General features: G+C 41.6%; 1 protein-coding gene and 1 long non-coding RNA gene across 2 annotated transcripts in view; both read left to right on the top strand.

The window, feature by feature from the left end:
* LOC135797125 (uncharacterized) overlaps positions 1–18,451 on the top strand; it is a 35,199-nt gene extending 16,748 nt beyond the window's left edge. Inside the window, exon 3 of the long non-coding RNA XR_010549461.1 lies at positions 18,396–18,451. This is a non-coding gene — a long non-coding RNA (uncharacterized lncRNA). The remainder of the gene's footprint in view (positions 1–18,395) is intronic.
* Positions 18,452–18,468: 17 nt separating this feature from the next.
* LOC135797124 (zinc finger protein basonuclin-2-like) overlaps positions 18,469–26,890 on the top strand; it is a 60,610-nt gene continuing 52,188 nt past the window's right edge. Inside the window, exon 1 of the mRNA XM_065309329.1 lies at positions 18,469–18,487. The gene's annotated coding sequence lies outside the window, so the exon portion shown is untranslated. The remainder of the gene's footprint in view (positions 18,488–26,890) is intronic.

Genomic DNA, 26,890 nt, shown 5'->3' with positions numbered 1-26,890 from the left:
TGTTGAACACATCTCCTTTCTCTTTGACCTTAACATAGGCTCCAGACTAATTCCGAAGCGCGGTGTGTGAGTGTATGACACCATGCGCCCGTTGCGTCGTTATCTGGACGAGATCGCATCGCATCTTCGAGATGTGCTCGCATGAGTACGCGAGCGCGATGCTGGAATCCGACATCTCGTCCACATCGCAATCTCGAATAATGCGCGCGCGGTGTCGGCCACGACAATATTGTGAAATTACCTGTTGTGGCACGACTTTTTTTTTCATGTTCTACCTCGTGCAACACAGATTGATTTGGTGAATTGAATATTCGCTTCGCTCGTGTCACTGTCCCTCGAGCAAGGACATTTTTTCTTCGTGTCTAAGATGGTTAAATGTTTCGAAACACGAAATTAATGACAGGCACCGCTTACGATTTTAGACGAAAGACAGATAATCACTCTTGTTCTGCGTTTTTGAGTGCTATTATTTTGTCAAACAACCTTCGAAAATGTACTTTACTTTCTAAATCTAAAACTTAAAAATTATTTAAAGAGAATCTCGATCCCACACCTTAAATTGTCTTAATTATGATTAATTATAGGATTAGAAATGCATCCATGCGTTATACGATATAAATTTTTGTTTTTCGCGTTTCTGCATGCAGAAACAGGTGTGTAAAATGCAGACAATGCAATATAAGTGTATTATAAGTGCACTTGTGCACTTACGTGCCTTTCTTCGTGCAGCAACGCCTAATATGGAATACAAAGTGTCACAAATCATCGAAACAATATTACCATGATGAACTGATTACACAATGACGACATATTTAAATATCGGCGCATATTCGAGGTTATGTTGTATGTTAAACATGCTTAGCATGTTAAACATAACCTATATTGAGCGCTATCTGCGCCACAATGAATACACTGATTTAAATATGGAAAGGCTCCGTGTGTGTCTGAAACAAAACGCAAAAAATGATTAGAGAAGTGAAGCAAATGTTGTGTGCTACGTGGGTCATTTATTCGTATCACCCACGCCCTCGTCGATTTCACAACGCCGGCGTTCACACGATTGTCCACTAACGAAAAGCATCGCCGCGTATTATATCTGCAATACATTCTAAATTCTAAAATCTATAATATAGAAATGTGTGTGCCGAAGAGAGCCACGCCAACAGGTTGGGACGGCCACTGCGCTGCGAAGAGCGTGTTTGTTGTCTACGGTTGTTGTTGCAAAACAGTGAAGCGGCGAGCCGCGCGCCGCGCGATACCGATAATAAATTAGGTGTATTAATTTTTTTTTGCACGCCGGCCCGCCCAGCACTCGCCGCGCTTCTATCTGGGTCATCACGACACCACGAACCGCATCTAGCACTTTACCTATCAGCATTGCGTTCAGATTTAGTTTGGTATTCTGGTGTGGATGAGTATGTGGAAGAATTATAATTATATCTTTTGGTTTCTTCTTACGCCAACCTCAACTTTGATCAATCATAACTCACTTGTTATTGGGAGTACAGTTTTGAGTAAATGATTTTTTGAAAGTTCATTTAATAATCTTTAAAATTAACTATAATACTTCCTTGGGCAATTACTCTGTTAAAAATGACAGGCGTTAGAAAAAAAATTGCATAAAATTATAAAACTAGAAAAATGCATTTTTTTACTTTGAAAGCCGATAACTTTTATATTTTTTGATAAAATTGTTTAATGAAATGTTTAATAGAAAGAGAATTAAATTCTGATTTAATTTAAGCTGTAGGGGAAGGTAGCCTAATTTGGACCAGCGCCTAAGTTGGACCACCACGATATCCGCGGACTGTTGAAGTTTGTGCAAAAATAGACTGGCCCCTCGTTTTACTCGTATTTATAAACAATTAATGCAACAATTTGGGTTAAAACTTGCCGCGTGCTTTCTTCGTGGCAACAACTTCGTGTATCATTGATTATCAAATCTATTATAACGACGTAAGTGCAAGAGCTGTCAAGCCGTTTAAACGTTAGTTTTACTGATTATTATATTATCATCAGAAAGCTTCTTTATTTACCTATAATTAATAGTATTAATTTTCAGAGGTTATGTTATATTAAGATTGTCGTTGATCATTAAATATAAATTCTTCAAGTTGCCCAAGTTGGACCGAAGACAGGCACCGGGGTTTTAACAGGGAAAACGTATATCATTTTTTCGACCTCCTAGAAAAGCTTGTGGACGAGCACAAATCTTCGAAATGATCCACTGTATGAAATGCCGCACTTTGGTTTATACAAAATGTGCTTGTGTTAGTGCTAAAACTAAAATTTACTATTGTGTCAATTGCCGTTAAAAAACCATGGTCCAATTTAGGAAACCGCGCGGTCCAATTTAGGAAACCGGTTTCTTAATTTGGACCAAAAACACAATTTTTTTAAATTGAAATTTGAGGGGTATAAATATAATTTTTACTTAAACCAAAAATATCATTTTGTTGGTAAGCCTTGTGAGTTACTTTTCCGCTACTTAATTTTTATTGACAGTTTATATGTGGCTCTATAAATCAAAAAATATAAAAATGGTCCAAATATGGCTACTCTCCCCTACTATTTTTTGGGCAATTGCTCAGTTAAAAATGATAGGCGTTAGAAAACAAAGTGCATAAAATACTAAAAATCAAAAAAATGCACTTTTTAACTTTAAAAGCCGATAACTTTTATATTTTCTGATAAAAATTTTAAATGAAATGTTTAATAGAAAGAGAATTTAATTCTGATTTAATTCTTGGTTGTAAAATTGTTTTAGGTGTTTCCGTTTACGAGTTATAACGTTTTGAACTTTGGTGAAAATGATATACCTGCCTAAATTCATTAATTTAGACTTTAAAGACCACTTTCTTAGTTATTAATGGCATTGTTATATCCGCAGTGTCCAGTCCTCCACCTCCCGAATGCGTTCCGTGTTGTGAGCAGCGTGTGAACCGGTGAAAGTGCTGCACACGTCGATGTCAATAGCGCACACGTCACTATTTCATTACGATCGCGCCTATAACGCGCGATGCATAACCATACATAACCTCTCTGCACTTCCCCGTTACCGTAGATGTCGCCACGCCACGCATCAGCCGCATATGTCAACGCTAATCATACAGCATCGCTTGTACCTTTTACCACAGTATGCGAATTCATTTAATCGGCGATTACAAATTGCATTCCGCTTCCTTCGGGCGTCAAATGTTGTCTCGGGTGCGAATTCCTCGAAATTTACCGCGCGTTAAATCGTGTGTCCGTCATTCTCCGACTTCCAAACATCTCGTGCGCTTGCTGCATTCACATACTAATGACTAATAAAACATGCTGATGCGGCGCGGCGCAGCAAAACGTCAACAATGTGTGCAGGATCGTTTAGCGTCGTGCTTAAATTAGAAAAGCATGTAGCAATTAATATTAACGTTAATAACTTTGCCGCAAATCGGGAATATTTATAGCGCAATTTGTGTCTCCGCGAGGTTTTTATTATCAAATGATTAAAATACAGCTTCCAGTAATCACGAGCGCGCCGTTAATTACATATCGCGTGATATTTGTCAAAGTGCGATTGTCCCAGGAAAAAAAAAGTGAGTTTTGCTTTGCGGATGAGGTAATGCTTGTTTATGATCGGCGTGTCGACGTGTCACTGGGTGTGTGTGTGTGGCCATGTTTTGCACAAGCCAACATTTTGACGCACCAAGGTTGGGAACACCTCCGGGCGCTTCTATTGAAAGCTGTCACCTGTCCGCCGGTGTCCCACAAGTCCGTCCGTAGTGGTATCTAGAAATCGTTCGTCGAATTCGACGTCGTCGCAGGATTTAATGCTTTAATGATCAAATGACTCCACGGCATCGCTTTATCTCGTCCGCATTATATCCGCGCTTATGTAATGATTAATTATAAGGAACCAGTATAACCTTGCGGCGCACCGGCGTCTATTTTATTTCTATGTAAAGATGTCGTGACAAAAGCACAATTGAACATGTATACAATGTTCATAATTGTTATTCACTTACGTTGGTTGGTTGGATGGTGATGTTTTTTTTCGTTTTGATTTTTTTTATGTTTTTGCAACTCTGCGACAAGCGCGCTTGTTTACGATGCTTTTACGACACATCTTATACGACCCTGATTAATTCCATTAACCATTTAATAGCTAATTAATAAATAATTATATTAAATTTGTCGTTTGCGGGCTAGACGCGCACGGCTCTCAGCTATGAATATTAAGTGTATGATTATGCGTCGTCGGACGACATAAAACAGGTAAATTAATGTTGACATAATTAATTATAATCGTTATGTAAATTCGGTCGCGGGCACGAATGTCGTGTGACTTTGTTCTCGTCACTAAAAAAAAACCTATCAATCGACTTTCGAACTATGTCAACTATTTCTGCTAAACTTTTTTCTTTGTTCAAAATTTTAATTTTCTACAAAGTGTTTCACATGCTGGAGCGCTGCACGTTTGCGGATTGATTAATGACGAATTGGTTGCGAAATGTTTGGACAGCTAATAAATGACGCGCACCATTTTGCACGCTTTGTATATAAAAGTTAGCGGCATTTGCGAATGCGATCGTAAATTAAGCGCGATTTCCTATATGCCAGCACTGCCAACAGCTCTCGCATGAAATCATGAGAAAAGTATGTGCACGGTGCGCGTACTGCGCTTTATGAATATCTCTATGCGAGAGTTACACGGCTGCATCCGCGGTGGTTTGGTTAGGTAAAGTTGCGCCAAGTGCCCGCTTTGATAATTATATAATTGATTCGATCGGTTTCAATGTTGAGCGAGCGCTTGAATGTTAAATGTTCTTCTCATTCATACCAGAAACGCGCTGCAACCGAGTAATGTTTGCAATTAATCGCAAATCGATTCGTTTTTTTCCTACTTTTATGTTGAGAAAATGTATTTTTAGGTTACGGATAACCTCAAACCTGCTTTATAACCTGACAAAGCTTGGAAATGATTTTTTTTACAAAAATTGTGATAACTTTTAAACTAACAGAGATAAAATCAAAATTTTTGTAGGGAAATGTAGATATTAACAATAACTATGATTAGATACCTAACCTAACCTTTAATCTTCTCTATAACCTGAAAATAACTCGAAAATGATTTTTTTACAAAAATTGTGATAACTTTTAAACTACCTGAGATAAAATCAAAATTTTTATGCGTAAATGTAGATATTAACAATAACTATGAATATAAACCTAACCTAACTTAACTTAACCTCACATCTTCTTTAAAACCTGTAAAAACTTTTTTTACAAAAACCGTGATAACTTTTAAACTAACAGAGATAAAATCAAAATTTTTGTTTCTAAACCTAAATAATAACAATAACTATGATTAAAAACAAAGAAAATTCAAGTTTTTCCACTGGGAAATCTCTAGGCGCTCAAAAATCAATAAAATATCACCACGACTGTAATCAGATCCAAAACCACTGGTTAATGTCCACTGGCGAGCATAAAACCCGAGATAACACACGAATTAAATTTAAATGTTCCCATGTTGTGCGCTCCACGTTCATGTGTTCATCATCATCATCGCATCAGTACGCCCGTTGTGCGCTTTGTAGTCAGATGAGCAGTTGTCGTCTGCCGTCACTGGCAGTTAAATCAAAGCGTTTATACTGTGTTTAGAGTTTAGAGCGTACATAAAAGTTTCTACTCAGCAATTCCATGAATTTGACAATAAATTCGCTGTGTGCGCTATTTGGTATAAAATCGAATCGTCGAATGTCGAAATCACGCTGCCACATACATGCATACAGACAGACAAAACGATAGAAAAGTTTTCGTTCGATTTGTATGTCGGTATCCTCGTGGGAGACGGATCGCAACTGCTCGGATGACGACGGTGAACTGGATACGTACGGATAATTTACGCGAGGTGCGCGCCGCAAAGATCACAAAAAAGCCGTTCTCGCACGCACGACAATTTAAGTGCGGCAATTAAACGAAATTTATATGTTTTCCCATTAGTGTTTAGCATTATTACATTATACCATTCGCAGTTAACGTTTAGCTACTTGATTATTCACTGCGACTGTGAATTTGCGTCCAATTTTAATTAATTACCAAGAAAATTAAATTAAAATTATAAAACATAGATGGCATTACTTACCTAGTTGTTCCCTGGCGGGTCTCGCGAGTGTCGAGTGTCGCCTGCGCTTGGATTTGCATAATACTTTAATAAAACCGCAATAAACGATATTTATTCCTCGTAAAACTTGTACAATGCACATTTGTTTATGGCCAGCTCATTAAACCGAGTATCGCGCGCGTGAGAATGGCGATATTGACGATTCTGGCGATTGACACAGTTTTAGACATAGGTACTAAAATTTAAATCTCTGCAGTGCATCCTCACAAACGCTTCTGTTAAGTCATAAATTTATATAAAAATGACTTAAATTTAACAATTTGTGTTTTTAGTTTAAAATTTTCTTATTACGTGCCTGTAGTGGATATAAAAGTAAATTTATTAAGTGAATGAATATTTATCAAGCTCTGGCGCGACGATTTGTATCGGTTTTAGAACGCATTAGAGAGCACACATAAAGATTGCACTATCTTGCAAGCAGAAGGTGTAGTCAGTGTCCACATAGTCGAGAGAATCAACTGACTTCCTCGTTCTACGCGACGTTTTTCGCCAATCGCCACTCTCCGCGCGAGATTTACGCTTTTCGTCAATCTTATGCATTTAAATCGCGCACTTACCTAAAGAAAGTATGTGTGTTTAACTTCACTTAACTTAAATAATATGCAAGTTGCAATTTTGCAACGCCGAATGACAGGTTGTTGGCGTTTTATTTTTATTTTTGTATAAATGCACAGAGTGCACACGAGCCGTAATAGAATATTGATGTTTTAATGCGAATGACAGAGCGTTTCTGCGCACTGCAGATGGAAATCTCTTCTTCGGATGGCACGATATGTTATTGTCAAGAGTGTCATCTCGAAATGAAGTCGCCGAGGTGTACAAAGTGTACGCGGTGTAAGTATGAAGGACCGAACGTGCACCGGACACTTTTATTCATTCCTATCCATACAGAGTGTTTATAAAAGCAGTAAAATAACTAAAATGATAGAAATACGATTTAGGTTTGGATTTACGTCTTGGTATATTCTTGGGGTATGAGCGAGCACATTCTTCGTTCCCCCGACTGCGCGATATCTTGATTTGTATTGCCGTTTGTTTTATTGCGACATTTATATCGGAATAAAATTGATTCATGCTTTACTAAACATTGGACTCTTTAAACCATCGCCACACGACCGCGCGGTGAATATCTGGTTATGACCTGATGACAAATCACGAAATTCGAACGTAACTGCACGAGCTTTATTGCTTTGACTTGACGTTCCTAGAAATTTTTACAGCTCTCAACTATCAAGTGAGTTTCTTACGCTGCACTTAAATACTGTGTTTTATTCACTTGGGAATATCTATGATGCGGATACGTTTTCGGTATGAGTTTTAATATAGTTTGCGATAATTTCGCTAATCATTAGCATGCATGCTGCGCTCTGTTTCGAGATTTGCGCGGCTTCTTTATTTGCATAGCCATTCTAGCGCGCTGGGTAAATGTTAATGCATCCAGTAATGGAGCAGCTCGCGAGCCTCTCATTTTCACTTTCAATTAAGTGCGGGCCGATCCCCGCGCGTTATGTTACTTCCTGATGGTCCAGTTTGCGGCCGCGTCTCACATTCGTAAATTCTCGCCGTCGTACCGCGAAGAAAAAGTGCTAATGAGGTAAAAGTGAAGTCGTAACAAGATAAAATCTGCGTTGTAATAAAATTGCGAGTAAACTATGAGAAATATTGGTTGAAATATTGTAAATTGTTGAAGTTTAAAGTCAGTTTGTGGAATGTGTGACATTTGCGCCGGTGTTTCGCAGCGTTTGACCGGTTGTTCTGCATCTCTCGTGTGGAAATATCAAAGAAGCCGCTGGGTATCTACATTTGCGATTGGGAATATCGCTGTCAACGATGAGTTCTGCCCGCCAGCGCATTTCAAACGCTTGACACTTGTTTGACATTGACAGGCTGACAGTGCTGCCACATATCGGTTTGTTTTGGTATTTATGTACTTACAGAGTTTTTGTTTTGTAAACTTTGCAATTTAATAATCGAGATTTAAATTAATTCCAATTTGTGGGGAGATTTACGACGAGCGGAAACCTGCGGTCGCTGACTAATTTAGTACCTTGAGGATGGTGGCGGCAGCCGCCTCCTCTTCCTCCAACGTAAAAATCCAAGCTGTTCCGCGGACAGATTACGTCCCCATCCCGCTGCAGCTCCCCGAAATCGAAAGCAAGCGCCCATTAAATGCCGCCGAGCACCTATTTATCTTTTTATGCGCAATTACTGGATTCATAAATGACTAATTACTTGCGTCGGTCTTGCGTCTGCTGCGGAGTTTCCGAATTTGCATTTTTAAGCTTCAACAGCTCGCCGCCATCGCCATGCGCCGCATAATGCTTCTTACAGTTTTCGTTTTCGTGCATATTTGCAAGTTAAAGTCCGTCAAAAAGTTCCACCTTCTTAACATGCGCATTAAAAGAACGAAGCGACCGAGGCAGGCGCTCGAAATAGCCTGCCATATAACAGTCATAAACAAACTTCGTCTTTTGTTCATCCGTGGCTTCGAAATTCCGCGCGCGGGCGCTACACAATTAAAGGATTAACTGGCAGCTTACCACGACCGGCAGCCCAACTACTGTTTATCTTAATATGAACTTACCTTTGCGTCTAGTTAGCATGCGCATTATTCGTGTTTTCGTCGGCGCCCGATTTTCCACATGCGCGCGAGACGAAGATTAAACATAATCAATCACCGGATGAGCACGCCGCGACCCCAGCGCAATCCTTTGCATGCCAATTACACAAGTATACACAATTTACAAATCAATTTAATATTTAATTACGATTCCTGCCTAATCCCCGCAAGACGCACACGCCACACTGTGCAGCGGAGGGGAATTAGATGTTTGCCTAAATGTTTGCCCTGGGGCGGCTAGTTTTCAAGTGTCCCCTTTATTCAAATTAGGGCGACATCAATTTACAACCCTATGTTTTACAAACAATCAAAATTACATCAAAACCGGTATTGTACCGGTATATTTATTCGAAAATCAGCATTATACCGGTATATTAGTGAAAAACCGGTATTATACCGGTATATTTATTCTAAAACCGGTATTATACCGGTATATTTGTCCAAAAACCGGTATATTTTTTCAAAAACCGGTATGATACCGGTATATTTATTCGAGAATCGGTATTATACCGGTATATTTATGTAAAAACCGGTATTATACCATTTAATGCCAGTTTATTGATGTTTAATCTTAAAACTTCCGATCTGAATGTTTGAATTGAAGAAAATTGCCAAATGACGCATAGTGTAGCAAAACAAACATCGCCGCCGCCGCCTCCCTGTTCCTTTGAACTTTGCGGCGGCGTTTGCTTAGTTAAGCTTTTCGCCGGTATTAAAATCCTTGCGGCACACGCCGCGTCGTCCCCTTTTGCAATTGCGCCGCAAACTTCTATAAACACAAACCCCCAGACGCACAAATGTCCTCGCGGCGACATTAAAAACATCCACAGGATGAAACGCATTCCACTGCAATGAGACAACCAGATAAAAATCTAATATTAAAATGACATTTAATCAAAAAAGATCAGTGAATAAGAAAATACCTCCGCGCGGAATTCTTTTCGCTGCATTGTTTTAATTACAAAGTAGGGAAACAACGCAATAGATCTTCCGGATTAGTGCCAAGGGGGTTGGTGCATCTGTGCGACAATTACAAGGGCTTTCGTAATTTTTTGTCATTAAACGCTCGTCCGCGTGAATTTATCTGCGGGAATTAATTTAAAAATTAACCGCCCTTACAAGGAGAAGTCTTGCCCGCAGATTAAGATATTAAATCGCAACAGACGTACGTAATGTGCAACAGAAAAAAAAATCCAACCCTCTTGAATTTTTAGCGAAAAAAAACTGCAGTAATTCTTCCGACATAATTTTAACAGCTCGTATTAATTAAATAGGCTGACAGGAAACAGTTATGAGTGTTATGAGTGTTATGACTTACAAGAAACAGCGGAAAATAGGAAATTCTCTGTGTGCACTCATCAAAATTGACATAAATTAAAGCTCACATGAAACAAAAATCAATTTCCAACAAGAATATTTCAGTTGATTGTTACATTTGAGCTTTAGTTGGCAGGATGTCGACTTGGTCGTCAGCGGATTGACAGTTTTAGACATATGACCATATGGCCATCTCCTGCCATCGTGACCAGAGCGTATTGACGCGCGACTGTGTTTACAGTGCGACGCATAAATAAAGAGTGCTTCTTTGGAAGCAATGGCAGCGCGCGCAGTAAAAATACCACCGCGGATATAATTAGATTATGTGTATATGTGTGTTGCTGAGTGGATTTCAGTTTTGTAATACACAATTTTTGACTCTGCGCAGCGAAACTTAATTGATTCATTCATTATGCGCTATTAAATTCTTTAAAAAATGATCGTATCGTGATTTAAGCAATTAAAAAATGTAATTAAGTAATTATTAAAATATAAAAATTAAAGTTTGATATCTTGGAGCTATGATAGTGACGTGAAACTTGACACTAAAGGTCGCAAAATGCAAGTTAACGGTGAAGAGCGTCGTTAAATGTTGCTGCAGTGTAAATCGTAAATTAACGGTCGAAATATGGCACATTCGTAATGCCTTTTTGGATTTGTCCCAGCCACACAGCTCATTAATAATACACATAAACTTCACGTCTAATTATAATCACGCATAGAGCGTAAAACAAACAAAACAAAATTTTCAATTTTTTTGTAACTGGATCACTGTCATAAGTCAAAATATCGATGTATAACTGATGCGGGAAGAAAACAATTTGCACCGCATGGTAATAGGGCTATTAATCATAAGACCATCATCGTTTAACGACCGTCGGTAAATTGGACTCGTGTGTCTCAGTGTTTCAGCGGCGCTGCGATTAACGCAATGCGAGAGCTTCGATGTTGATCGTGCTGATAGTGGCCGTGCAAGAAGTGCCTCGCGGGCATCGCTGGCGGATAAAGTTATTCGCGATTTTAATATATGCAAATCTTTTGCTAGACGAGCTGCTATGCTCCAAACAGGGTCGAAGTGATTCAAATGAGCCACTTTGACATTAAACGCCTGTAATTATCATAATTCCTCGACATCTTCGCACATTTCCGTGTAATTGATTTAATTTGATAATTATTGTAATTGTGGCGATTTAAAATCGCTCGTCAATCATCACGGTGATAAATTTTACGCTCGAGAAATAAAAATTGCGTGTGATGTGTGATCGGTATCCATAAGGGAGATTGCGGAAATGCAGTAGGCGTAACTCGAGTCGAGGGCGTAATTAAAGCAGAGCAGCAATTTGTATTGTCCATACTTTTATGCTTTTTGGGCCCCGAAAGCCGGGGTTGTAGATAAATTTCCTCGTGTGTGCCTGCCTACCTAGTTTCCTGACGCGCCGGATGCGCGCTATAGGACACAACCTTCGGACCATTTCTTATTGGCATGCCCTCATCGTAAATCTCATTACGGGCGCGTCCCTTTCTCGTGTAAATTACAGCCGTGCTCATTTGTGCCATGAGCATGTGCTACGTTCACAAAACACCTCCACATTCAGGAAAGATAACGCATGACACGCCGATGATGCCCGAATTGAGCACGTCTATAGTCACCCAGACGATTTCTTCGTCTTGTGGTGGTTCTTTTGGTTCTTGCGAAGCGAATTATGCGAGGCGAAGAAGCATCGTAACTCCACAAGTTAGTTACATGCTTGATTAGGAGTGACATCCAACGGTGCGCGCTGTTTATATGGCGATACAGAAATTAGTTTTGCCCCGTACGGTACGTGCTTCGCACGCCTGCGTTTGGGGACGCTGATGAAGTGGCCGTTGGTCCATTATCACCGAGGTCCCCGATGATGATGTGTGTGCGCGCTCGCGAACGAGATGGCCATTGTTAGCAGGCGAGTTTATGGGCCCTAAACAAAAACACCATTACGGGCTACCCCTGAATATACTACGTGTTGTCGCTTAATGTGCTCCTACAAATGCCACGACAGCTTCTGATGGGGGCCTCCTCGATCTTGTAACTTGTAATTATCATGGCTTCCACTGGGGCACTTACCTTTCTACTTTCATGAACGCTTCCGAGTTGCAATCAGTCGACCAATATGTGTATGGTAATTGTGGGCATCACGGTGGGACATCAAAGGAGGATCCCGAGGTATTGCTGACCACGTGCAGGTTATAGACAATATAGAATCCTACTGTTTTATTAATGGATGCCAACGTCGAGATTCCACAAACTGACAAAACTGCAGCCGCGCGCGGTGTTTGTGTGTGTGTGGATGCACCGCGGGTCAAAGAACTAGAACCGCTGCATGATGCTGTATCAATCATTTGTTTCATTAGTCAAATGCCTTTTTAATGACTTCTTCGCCATGAGCCTGCGAGATTTTATTACATTAGGAATGATTTTTAATGTTTTCTGGCGCCGCTAGTGGAGAATTATGATAAATAATAATAAAAATTGAAGAAAGCCAGCGAATTTCTCTGTGGTTGACAGCAATGAAACAAACATAAACGTCTTTTGTTTACACTGGCCGGGACTAAAAATACGCTTAATTTGATGGGCGTTGGTGGCCACGTGTCACCCGGCTAACATTAGCGACATCGACGGCTGTCGTCGATTCGGTGAATAAACAGCGGATCGTTAGCAGCCGCCGGGCACATGTGAATGATGTGTGCAAACACAAAACTAAACTGTTGCAACTTACAACCTCCAAATATATTCAATCTATTCATGAATTTTGTCTTCAAACGATGTGATTTTTACTTTTTTCGTGTGTAAAGTGTGAAATCCAACGCGAAAAGTTTGTAGTCGTTGGACGTAAACAGTTTACTCATAAACTGGCTTGTCATACAAACACTAACGCATTTTTAGCTACACTGTTTACACACGTAAGTCAAACATGTACTGATTTAGAGATTCTGACTCTAGATTTTTCTCCGATGTGATTTTCTTCGGCGTGTTTGTCACAATGAGATTAATTATAATATTTTGTCGATTAATATCGGACTCCTCGTCACTCGTCACCGCAATATGAGCGCGTAGCGTGGCTTAATGACGACGCGGCTCTCGGGTTTAGGTGAAATTGGTTTGGCATGACTCGCGAGAACGAAATGTGTTTATGATGACGTCCCATTGTTTTCCCGGAGATGTGTGCGCGGCTGTTGCCACGTTTGCGCCTTGCAGGCACTGATTGATTTCGTCCGTCAACGAGCTTGTAATTGAACGAGCCGCATGCGCCATCTTGGCACTGGAATCTTGGATCGTAATCGGCGCGACTGGCGACTGGCGACGGGCGACGCCTCAGGTGCGCGTTCAAATTGGCTGATATGACGCAGTTTATCACGGAAACTCGACGCGTTTGGTATTTGCATAGACGCGGGCGTTTAATGAAGTACCCGACATGATGGAGTGGACATTGAGATCTTATTGTCTCGCCCATCTGCGACACAAGCAAATACTCAGGCCGCTTGGGTGTTGAGGGTGGTGAATTCGAGCGACCACTACACTACATCACACGCACTTCTTCTGACGCTTGAGCGATGGTCTCATTTTGTCGTGGGAAGCTGGCAGCAGTTGCCTTAATCGATGACACCTTGCACCCGCTTCTCTCTCTCCGAGTAACAAAATTGCTGTCGTGTCCGTACCGTCCTGAGCGGAATAACAATTTCTGCAACACACATTACATCAAAGTTAAACCTATGATTTGATTGTTGCCTACGGTTAGACTCGTGCATGTGTACGACACCAAATTACGTTCTGCAACCGCAATTGAGGTAGGAAGATTGCTGCGCAGACATCGTGTCATCGGTGCTGCCGGCACGAAATCAAATAATGGTAGCGTATACACTTTGACATTATTATGCGTCGATCACGTTTCGCATGGTAGCCGCGGCGCGTACGTCACGATCCGCGAATGACAGCCTCGGCGCACCGACAGCGTCTGCGGCCGCTGCTAATTCGCCGCCTCCACACCTTCGATATGCGATGGCAGAGATGCGCGGAGCTGCGGAACTGCTGCGAGGGAGCCGTGGAGCGCATTGTATCCGTTAATTCCACAATTACCCGACGCCGCTATCATTACGCTCGTCATACCAGTCACGTATTTCTCGAGCGATGGTCTCGTTTTGCTTTGTTTGTCGTGGGCTTCGAGCTGGTGATGTATTGTGGCCAAGTTCAACATCTTCCAACTTGGTAGTCACAATATTTTGACATCTTGAGGAAAATACTTGCCTTTTACTTCTTTCTAAACAAATTTAAAGGCGTTAGAAAAATCGTACAACAATACATTTAGTATTATTAGATGGGTGTTAACATTATCTTTAATTTGACACTAAATTTGATAAAATTGGTTGAAGGATCACGGAGAAATCATGGAAAAACTGAGATATTTTGACATTTTGAGGAAAATACTTGACTTTTACCCATTTTAGAGTAGATTTTACGGGTTAAAAAAAATTGCACTACCATAAATTAACTATCTCGAGGTAGATTTTTAATTTATCTTTTATTTGATACTAAATTTGATCAATTTGACCCAAGCATCATGGAGAAATCATCAAAAAACTGAAAAATTTTGACTTTTTTAGAAAAATACCAACTTTACCTGTTTCAGAGCAGATTTCACGAGTTTAAATACATTGCACAACTACAAGTTTTATATTATATTATATATTTTTAATTTATCTTTAATTTGAAACTAAATTTAATAAAATAGGCCCAAGCATCAAAGGTAAATCAATGAAAAACTAAAATATTTTTTTGCTGGCAGTCTAATTAATAGAATTAAGTTGTGCACTTATCGTCTATTTCTTCTAATCACTATTCCGCGAATGTCCACGCTAAACAAAAATCACAAACTTGCATTAGTGCGTCCAAGATGTGACCTGACTTGCAACTCCGCAGATACAGCGCGCACATTAATGTACCCTAGTTAGTCGCGTTCGTGATTCTCAATTCTCCATTAGAAGTCGCCCTGATGAGCATTTCACCGCTGTCACTATACGCACTTGTAAGCGCAGCGTCTAGGACAAGTGCAATATGCCCAGAAGGGTGCACCGCGACTATCGCACGAAGGGATGTATATAAAATCAATTATATGGGAGGCGGGGGTGGCTGCGCCGGGGGTTTGCAGCTCATTGAGCTCAACTACTGCTGCTGGCTTATCAAGCGAGAGAGGAAAATTGCTGTCAGTATGTCCATCACGTAGACTCGACCACTCGAATTCTTCGCCAGAACCTTTTGAAATATTTGCTGGGAGCAAAGTTTTTTTTCTACGGCACAATTTCCTTACATCACGTATATTCGAGGAACTCTTATCTTAGAATTGGTAATTAAATTATATCAAAGGAAAATCTATTACTATAGTCTTTGGGATGAAGTTGGTAGGAGTAGAGAAGACATTTGTCTTTGACATTCAATGATGCAAACCCTTGTTAGCAATGCCTCGAGGTGGTTCTCCTCCACCACAACGAGGACATAACCCGGTCGATGGCTGAAATTTCACGGCATGACCCTGGTTAATATTTAATGGCATATTAAATTACTATAATCGCCATTGTTACTATCCACTCGCAATCCAATCAAAGCAGATAGCAAATAGCTATCCAACCATTAGGATATTTTAAGGTTATGTCTGGATTTAATATTCAATAATGTTCTTGTTTATAGTAAGTGCACGTTATAAATAAAATCGACTCCCACGGGATTGATTCCAGGGAGAAATTTTGGAAATCTATATTTGTGTCACAGAGGGTGGATGATTCACCTTTTTGGAAGAGGGTTGTGTTGAGCAGGGCAATGCGTATCCACTTGTCGTAGTATTTACTGTTACCGATACTGCGTTGCGATGTGGGTGGAAAACGACATACGACTAAATGCATACGTAACGCGTGACGTCCACTTGCAGGGGGTCGAAACCCTCGTCTCGAAAACCCACGTAGACCACATAAAGGGCTATCGACAAGCGCGGTGAAAATATTTTGTCTTTTAACGGCGCACACTCGTTCTAATGTCGTCGCGGGCGGCAGGTCGCGATAAAAGCTGCTGGCGGCGGCGTGATAAGCATGCTAGCGGCGTGATAAGAAGGCCGCTAAGCGCCCGGGCGGTCCCCGAAGATGGATTGCTGTCGCGGGAAATCCACCAAGGCTTTCTCTCCTCTCCACTTTCATGCCGCGCACGTACGAACAGCTTGTGACAACTGTGATCTACAGCATTGATTCTCGGGGCGCGAAATTAAACCCCTATAAAAGTGCCGCATGCCTTAAAATACCTTACAGTTTGTCGGATTGATGGAATTTCACAAACACAAATTCCGCAAGCATAAAGAGCCCTTTTGGAAAATTGAATAATGCGGGGTCGTGGTCGCAATAAAAGGGAAAGTTTGCGAATCATTTTTAAGGTTCCGCTACACGACAATTCCCTTCATCCTTTGGATGCAAAACGGCTGCAATTTGTGATGTGGGGGAAGGGCAACAAGTTTCTAAGCTTTCGGAATTAGCGTGTTTTATATTCCAACACAGACAATAAAAAAAAACCACCCCCTTGATTCATGCATTCGCAAGAAACTTAATCTTTCCGTTGGCTCACACTTTGTTTGACGTTTATCCAACGGCGAGAACTTAATTCAATTTACGCTTTGACATTTCCGGTTTTTCTCATTTAACTGCGCTGCCTCTTCAGCGGCGGGTAAATATTTAACGCGGACAAATGAAGGTGCCGAGAAATATATACGGACGGGGCATGATGTGGCTGTTGTCGGAAGAAAATTACTTGATGAACTCGCGCTCTCTGCCTCGAGGCAAGACTCCAGCGTCTCGTCTCAAGAGCAGAATCGATGCGAAAGGGAGGTTGTGAAGTAGTAGTTTGGCCAAAAGAGATAGCAAGATATCGCGGGGGTGGCGCGCACACATATAGTTGCTGCCATAATTAATCGGCTCCCTTAAGAACAAAAGCAACTGGACAAAGGGCAGCCCGAAGAAAGCCTCGGGAGAGAGAATGTCTAGCCGCCACTGCCGCGGCCGAAACGAATAGTTCACCGGCAACTAAGAGGCTGGCCACTTAATGTGACGCCCGGGACTCTCGTCGCCCACGACGTTATTTCGAACACTGGCAAGATCTAAGACCACCTCAACCCCAAAGTCGCAAACAGCAAAATAATACATTCGACCCGAAGTGTAACCTACTTCTTGTTATATCTTCCCATCTCTTTGACCAGGGTTCACTCCCGGCGGAATGCAATTAAACATTTAAAGGCTTTAAAGCCGAATCAACAGTTTCCCCAAAACATCAGACATCAATGATGATGGCTCCATAAATACCCACAGTACTCCTCGTGAAATTATTATATGTGTTCATCGTAAATTCGCCACCAGTACTCGGAAACCGCCGAAAAAATGCTCGTGAAATTTGTCCAATATCCGATATCGTAATATCTTACTGGTTCAGAGTTAGTGTTGGGTGAAACACCGTGTGGCGGTGTGGCGTTAGTGCTTCTGGTGGATTGGATGCCGCAGGGGAACGATTTATGTGTAGTGGTATTTGTATTTATCACATCGCTCGCAAAACCCGAGGTCGAAACATAACTGGTCCTTTTCCGGGATGTGTACTACGTGCGGCATGAATCAGGCTCTCTGGTCCCAGTGGGCCTTGCACGCACCCGCACAGAGTTATGACACATCTTTAGACTAATAAGCATTCCACCATCGGAATCTGGACATATACGACGTTCGGAAAAAACATGTTCTCTATTTTTGGGCGCTGTATTATTTATTCGTGCGTTGCTCAAGCACATTACCATTACGTCCTGAAATAGTCCTCCATCTGGTGTCTATCCGGCGATGTCGCGCATAAACATTCACGCGCGTTTGTTCGGCCACTTAAACACAGGCACCAAAGTTTGATTACGAATGTTATATTGGCTTAATTGATTTCCATAAATAATTTTCGGTCTGTTTCAAAGTTACAAACACGCCGAATGGGAAACAAAAATAAAGAGAGTGTTGTATTATTTACACGATCCGTTATAAATCGTCCGCGTGCAAATTAAAGCGCACGGCTTCGGCTATTACCGGCAAGCACGAACGCTGAAGGTATATAAAATATATCTAATTAACGGGGCGACGTAGGGACATTCGCGCGTAACTAATCCTCGCGTAAACGCGTTCTTTATTACATTTCGCGTGCACCACCCCATGCACCTATTTTACTGTCAACTAATTCTCATTTATCACCCTCTGTTTCAGTTTTCCTACGCGCGCCCGCAAATTACCCGCTAGCGAATTTTCCATTTTCAAGACGCTTAAAAAGAAAGCCCGTCATTGATCGCAGATAAAAGGTAAGTACTAAGTAACTTTGATCCTGGCTCTCGTCAACTTTAGATTGCTGTGTTTATCTGGACGCACATGTGTCGCTGCTGCTGCCCGTCAATCTCTCGAGAGCCATGCGAGAGTGTAAACCATGATCGCGATGCCAATCCGAAAATAGGCACCACCTATATTGGCTTGTTTAACGTGCTGGTTACTGTCATGCTCAGCAAAGCTCACACAACAATCTCCCGCGCGCATGTAAAACATTGAAAATAGGACACAGTCAAAGCACCAGTCAAATAAACAAAAAACTTCAAAATTAACACGCACGGATATATTTCTCATTATTGTGTAAGCCTTGCGGGTATAATGCGTCTGTTTGCGTTATTCAGCTCACAACCCTTTTCGGGAGAAACAATTTAATTATATTGATTGAATGACAGTCGATTCATTAGGTGTCATGCCCGGCTTTCTTCCCCCACAACGCTTTCTTTTATTCTTCCTGCGATAACACTAAAGGGTTGATACAGATGTTACCAAATACTACGTGCCGGCAGCGAAATGAAATTTAAGCAGCCGCTGTGTTTCTTCACCGTAGATTTTTCTTTTTAATCGTCGCAGGGCGAAAAAACAACCCCGGAGCAATAAGTTGATATTGAATAATGATAAGTGCTATTGCAAGGTCGTTCGGGAATTGCTCGGCGCGTCAGTCAAGGAAAAGGGGTGGCAAGATAAAGAGGCGCGCAGGGTTCCGGGTTGTTTACGCCACGGTAAATTTCATTAACATGGGGCGCTTGACAAATGATAATTGGCGTGGCCATTGGTCACTCTGTAGCCTGTCACTTACCTATCGGGTTCGGCGTCTATTTAGTGCCTTGTGCCTATCCACTTGTAGTTTATGCATGGCTTACTTATTGGCCATGTTCGTGATTTATGTCCGGCTGTGTTCAAGCCTCGGGGCACCTTCAATGAATCAATCTGTTAATAGTGAAGCGTATTCCTCACACTCACACATAACCCAACACAACACACACATAGGAATTTATTATGTAACATTAAATAATGCGTTGGAATAAATTTCGCGCAGCGGCGAAAAATTTTATTCTATTAATCAGGATGTTAAAGGGTTGTGGATTGTATTAGACATGTCATACATTTGTGGGGCGCCAGAGGGCATTAGAGGGTAATTGTAGCAGTTTAACAGAATGGTCTTTGTCAATTAAATTACTTCCATCAACAATATTTCACCCTATAGGCAAGCGCGCGCGCGCTCGCTGTGTACACAAAGATCAAACACTAGTGAATGGTAATCATCGTTATTACTCCGTGGCGGCACGGGACAATCATCAAGAAGGTATCATTGAAAACATCGAACCTAAGCATAATATTATTATATAATGCATCTTTGTGGTTGTATTTTATGTTTATGTGTGTGTGTGTGTGTATGTAACTAACCATCATACCATCCATCTATTGCACTCCGCCAGTGATTGACGGTCGTGCAGGTATGTTAATATAAATATTGACGTGATAAATTTACGTGACTGTTGGTTAATTACCAATGGATACAATTTGTTAAGATATGCGCCTCGCGCAAGTACTACAAGGAGAGTGATTACCTCGATTGCGCTGCAACTCGCAGCGCAACCGTTTTATTTGAGAAGAAAGATTGAGGTTAGAAGCGCACATATGCTGGTAGACGCAGTTCTTCGCATTGAATAGAATAGACGCCACCAAGCGTACCGAGAACAAGTTGTAACTAAACAGGTACTTGTTTTGTTTGCATGTGGATATGGGTGTACAGGTGGATAAACCAACGCTGGCGCTCCTGCTCCCGCTCTCTCGCGTCGTCTGGCCTGACACGCCGAACAACTAGCTAAGTTAATTAAGCAACTAACTAAATGGCTTCTTAAGCAATTAGCCCGCGGTGCATTGTGTGTGTGTCTTGTAAATTTACGAGTCATGTGAATTCAAACCCAGCGACTATAATTGTAATACGTGTTTGCGCTGCGAAACACTGAAACGCCGAAACAAATTCTGTAATTGTGATTGCAGATTGAAGCAAACATGTTGATCTAAACTACGGGTCTAGAGAGCAGCTAAATATTTATTCGGGGCGGCGGAGATGGTCTAAGAAAGTGTGAAAAGAAAATTGAGTTGGTTTATTGGCCACTTGGGTCATTCCCAGACTTTCGTTTGCTGTCGCAATAATGGCTGTCATCAGGTCGCTCGTTCTTGTAATTAGGTTTTTCTTCTTTTCCCATTTTCGTCTCCCCTAGGTTTGCTTTACTTCTGACACCAAATATTAACTAACCTCTGAGTGCAAATTTCTAGGTAAGAAATTGTAGTGTCATTGTAACACTCGTTAATTTTACGAATCACGACAGAAGACAGGAGAACACTTAGTGGTTTTTTTTTTCAACGCAAGGGGTGTGTCGGTGCTTACTGATGACGAAACGCGGGGCCTTAAAACAACGCTTGAAACAATTACAAGATTTAATTAAAACTGCGCGCCTGAACGCAGTCGCGTCTGGTGGGAGTCATCTATCACCGAACGTGTCTCGGCATTCTTCCATTCTGTTTCCTCTCTTTTGCCTTGTTGAAGTATTACGTATGCAATTTTTTCTCTGTATCTATTTGGACCGTTGTTTTGGACATATAGATAATCCACCGCTTATGGAATTTATAGAAGTCCGTGCACATGCCGCATGTCACCGTCAATATCAATCTAAGACAATATACCTCCGCAACCCTTCCAACTGTCACGTGTCACGCGGGAATGCCGAGCCAGAGAGAGCGCACGGGGCGCCGGCAACGTCGGACATCGGCAATGACATGACAATGTCGAGACATAGCCGACGTGCAATATGCGATATCTGATGCCTGGGCTCCAATGGACCTCCACCTTTCGGATAGCTATCGTAATTAGTCGCCAGTTCCAAGTCCCAACTCTCATGTCTTGTAAATATAGAATCTTATATTAAATACTAGTTGAAGGAGTAGTGGGTATCGCACGCGTACATCTTGTGCCTCGATCGAGCAATTGTAATTAGTCTTTGTTTATGTACCCACTACATCAGCAATCCAAATGTGTAGACGTGGACTGTGTGAATCGCGCGGTCTGCCCGATGTGCTGGAGGTGATAAAACAATGCCGCACGAGTTTCCTAGTGGTGTGTTGCATGTTCTAACGCTATCCCTTTTCGTTTGTCGTCCCTGGACAGATTTACTAGTGGATGGCGTGACCTTTAACCAGAGACCAGATAATATTTTCTTACTCGCTTCTATTCTCTTCTAACATCCACCTCAGTGGCGTAGAAATAAAACTAGAACATATCCCCTAGAAATATTGAATAATTTCGGTCGACGCCACTGGGTAAACTGTAACGAAGGGGACTCTTGTCCACACGAACATGTTGATGGTTTTCTATATCTGTTGTCTTCATCGTGTAACAACATGTAATTGCGCGTTGTGTCCATTATCAATTTTAGTCATCTCCGAGGAAATTATAAGTTTTCAATAAGTTGCACAAAATAAAAAATTAAAAAATAAAACACGTGTTATGTAAACGTATTATTATGGCTTGTTTTTTCTTTCCTCTGTGAGGGTTTTGGTGGTTGGTAGTTGGAATCGCATCATTCACATGTGACTAGGACGACTCTCCGGAGTCCCACCGTGATCGAAATGATGGAATCTCTTAACCGCCGAATGCGCGACTGGGGGGAGATAGCCATGATTGAAGGTGCATCCACTTCAATATTCTCCGCGCGGCCTAAAAAAGAGCTATCGGTTGCGCTCGAGCTGGAGAGCACCAGGGATACATTATGAAACAGTTTGCGGTGTTTTTATTGGCATCTAAATACTGTATATACATTTCGATAGCTTTGAAATCATAACCTCAATAAGTGCAGATTATGCCGTGTGTGTGTGTGTGTGTGGTTGAAAATATCATCAAACTGCGTCGTCGGTATGGTGATCGTTACCCAGCGGCCGGTACTGTCATCTCTACTAGAGGCTAGGCAGTTAGTGGCCATTTGATCGACTAAAGTAGTCGCTTCCTGGATGCACTCAGTATCTGCATAGCGAGCGGTTTAAGTGGCCGCGGCGCGCGCTTTTTCACAAATCGCCGTTGAATGTCACGATCTGCTTTGGTACTCGGAGGCGAGTCACGACTCCTCGAGCGACGGGGGGGCTGGCCGGCGGTTGCCTGCAGGCGAAGGAGCACTATGCGTTTGCCTACCGACCACACGACCTCACATCACATTTGATGCGGTTGTGTGGTACTGCTCCGCATCTTTAGCTACGCTCTCCACACATGAGCGCCTTTTATTCACCATATATACACGTGTATGCGGGTTAATCGTCCCGAGGCGCTGGTCTATAATCTAGCCGCGTTCCGTGGCGCGCGCGTTTTTACCACAAGATCGCACGCCCGTGAGACATTCTGATGCATGTGCCGCATGCGTTCGCCACGTAAGTGCATATTAAGAGTTTGCGATCAACTTTCGCGACGCGCCGCTTCTTTCCTCTTTGCGTGTTTGCGCGTTGCATGGGTGGGGCCCAGCGCAGAAACACAAACTTCATGCTACTTTTGAAATACATCTTAAATCTATTCAGGGTTAAGAATAGATCTTGTGGGACCGTGACTAAAGCACTCGCGGCTCTAAATGAAAGTATTACTTAACAGTACTCAATCATCGTTCAGATGCTATTAAAATGATATCAACATAAAGATTTTATCTGATGTCCGTCTTCGTACATCGTGTTCTTTAGTTTTTATACGCGGCTATCAAAAATTATATTCCAGCCACAAAACTGTCACCGCTGTGACTTAAAAAATATTTTTGATCGAAGTTAATGGACTTTCAAAACATAAATTGTACCATCGGTAATTAACCGGTATTAATACCGGTATTTTCAAGTTGTAACTATTAATTTTTATTTGTGTCTTGAACGACAGCGAGAACATTAATACAATAACAGCGGTGAGGGTGTTTTTCTGTGCGTGGAGGGTTGTTGCCTCAAGTTGCCCCCAAGAAAGTGGCGGCGGTGGTCAGATCAATACTCAATTATTGGCGCTTGATAGACCGTGTTCCGTTTGATGGCCAACTAATGCCGGGTCGTTACAGCTGTGTTCTGTGTGTTGTGTTGTTGCTGGTGGAAATGAGAAACTAGTTCGCCGGTTGTGGAATCGCGCGTCGTCGCATTAATGATCTTTGACCGAAGCGCTCGCGCTTCTCGCCCACGCGAGTGTTTTGCTTTCATGCTTTCAATTTCGATCGCTGCTTGCGTATTACTAATATTGCATGTTGGCAACACACGTTCGTGTGGGATAAGAGTTTGCACACAGACACCACAGTTGTGAGGAAAGCGCATTAGTTATCGCTGGAATTGATGCCATAGGACACAACTAACGAGCATCGCGATGATAAGCAAATGTTGTTTCTATCTAATTACCTTCAGGGTAGTATAGAGGAGTGAATTTAAGAAAAACGAAGATTTTCTGTTTTTTGTTTTTCGTGATGTTTACGGAGAATGAACAAGATGCGAACACGTAAAAGCACATTGCACATGCCATTTGATATTTGGAGGGGACTTGGGCGACGAAGCAGAACGTAATGCGCGAGCAGCTAGATGACCAGAAGACATTTACCACGGTTGACGGAAGGAGTATATCACCTCGCTGGAGCAGAGTTATGGGGCCCTTGGGCGACTGACTGACCCACCCGTTCCGTCTACTCGCTCTGCTTCCCGCCGGGCAATTGGCGAGGCGTCTTCTCCATTGTGCATGCCATTTTTACCATCGTCTACTTTTAATCATTCCTTATAATGATACTCACTTGACTTTCTCTTTTGTAACATGCACATCAACATCAACATCAAACTCGAAAATGAATATTAGTAATAAAAGCTTCCTTAATATTCTCTCCAACATAGAAAATATATTAAAGTGAGGTTAGATTCAGAATTCCTCCCGTGTGTAACGCGATAATTAATTACTTAATCAACAAACGTGAAATTCCAAAACGATCATCGCCATTTATCGTTTTCTCACGCTCCTACTCACCGCGAAGATTACGTGACGGCTGCGGTGATACGGAAAAATCGAATTGTTTTTCACAATTTGTATTTATAGAAAGTTGGCCGGAACATAATCGCCGTGCACCAACGCGTAGCAATACAAGCTATCTGCTGCGATATGATAGAAAGAGTAACATGCAGGAAGGGCCAAGCACGCAAACGCAGCAGGAGTTGTGGGTGAAACGAAAACACATTGCACATTTGCACCGCCAGCGATTTCCATTAATGGCGATGCATAACAAAACTGCGCAAGCATCAAATATCCATACGCTCCGCCCACTTATGTCAAAACAGCGCCACCTATGTAGTTATTCTATAAGTAAATTAATTTTTTTCTTTGTGTGCGCAATCAAGAAGTTATTCATTTGTGCATGGAGGGTGTTTGCATCGTTAAGATTGTGCACGACGATTTATCATCACGTGTGGATTACGACGCGGAAAAGAATCGGACGGAACAAACAATTCGGCGGCGACGAAATGAAATATGTCATCCGGCGGTCGCATTTGTCCATATAAACACACCCCGCTGCGGTTTCACTGCGCACCATTACTCACCACAGGAGGGCGGTGGTGGCGGCTATCATAAGTCGACGCTGGTCTTTTAGGGTCGCCCGCAATCGTCGAAATTGGCCACTTTTTTCTTCTCCGAAAACATGTGAGGTTAATAAATCGGAAAAGTGTTGTCATTTCTTCTTGATTCCAGATTCGAGATTCTAAGAATGTAAGAAGAAGAAAAAAATTATAATTGAAGTGTTGGTTGCATACACGTACCTACGCCTTGGTTGTTACATCATAAGAATGTGATGTTTTTTTGTTGGCCCGCTCGTAATAACACGAGAAGAGGAGGCGCGCACGCCGCATTCAACATTCAACAATTGATTAACATGTAATGACTAAGTAAAAACGCATCGGCGCTACTATTAGAACGGCATTTATAATGCCAGTCGCGACGTGACATTGAAAATTGAACATGACGACCGGAGCGGAAGCCGTAGGGAGCAGCGCGATCGAGGGTCGTGCGTTCAAAAAAAGAGAAAAAAGTCGCGAGTGAAATGTTTGTTGATATAGCTAAAGCCCCGACAATTGCGGATCGACAACTGCATAATGGACGCGGGAAGGAGCAAAAAAACGCACGTTCATCCCCACAAAAAGGGGGATGCATCCCTAAATTTTATACGAACATCACTTTTCTCTCCCTTACGCAGTGTAATGCGTGTGTCCATTTCGTAAAGTGTTATGGTTGTAGCAGGAATGGAAACAGGACATATTCAGAGGGTAGAGGGTTGTTTCTACCCTCAATAGAATGATAAAAACTAGGTTAGTAGATTATTGACATTATTGACTATCCGATTAGTTAAGTTTTATTGAAAAATAACAAAAATGCGAGTTTCTAGAAAGGAATAAAATATTAATAGTAATAAATTAATAAATAATTTACGTTCGTGGACGTGTTATCGTGAATCTTTATCTACTTCCAATGTCGTGTCGTGCCAGACTACATAACTCACCGCATGACTAATCGAAGTGCAGTAATGCACACTGTAATGAATATGTTTATTAATGAAAACGTTTGATTTATAATGTCTTGGCAATGGGTGGAAGCGAAGCCGTGGTTTTAGCGGGTCGCCTGCATCGCCGATTAAGAAAGCTTGTTTACATAAAAATAAAATCCAATTATCGTGCCGTGTGTGCGCGCGCGCCCGGCGAAGATGCCGTGTGCGAACGTCATTTATTAACGTTAGCTTGCATTAGCATCGCGCATCGACCCAAGCCGCTCATGTGTGTGGCCGCGAGAGGGAATTGGGGCATGCAACACGAACCTCCCGAGCACTGATCATAGACACGAAGATCTTCAACGTTCAAGGAGCAAACGACCGAATGTGTTTGATCATTAGGCTCATTCAATTGCTGCCAGTACTTCGTAAATCGTAAATTTTATAGAGATTTCTAAAAACACTCGGTAGAAAGGGAACTAATTGTTTAATTTGAATTCTGTAAACGGTATTTTGAAGATTGGTTAATTCTACATCATGTGTGAAAAAATCAGTTCGGTGAAATTAGTAGAACTACCCTTAATATTCATTTAAAGTTTACTAAAATTGAATTTCATTTTAAATTTTCCCAAAAAAGTTGATTTTGAAAAAAATTTCTGCAGACCAAACAAAAAGGGATATTTTAATTTTGTTTTCACTATTTTATAGCTAAAGAGTTGTTCTTTAATGTCATTAAAATTTCAACCCTTAAAAGTCCTCCTAAATGCCCCAAAATTACAATTAAACTTCATAGTCCTTCTGAAACAAGAAAAAATAGTTTAAGACGATTCCTGAAGTCACATCAACTCATTCCGGTTG

Source organism: Atheta coriaria, unplaced genomic scaffold, assembly GCF_025399875.1.
Source record: "Atheta coriaria isolate IRGN ID8LTWV9N9 unplaced genomic scaffold, Caltech_Dcor_3.1 hic_scaffold_8_pilon, whole genome shotgun sequence".
Classification (NCBI taxonomy): domain Eukaryota; kingdom Metazoa; phylum Arthropoda; class Insecta; order Coleoptera; family Staphylinidae; genus Dalotia; species Dalotia coriaria.
Note: the sequence above shows the minus strand (reverse complement) of the source record. Positions and strands in the feature narration are given on the sequence as shown.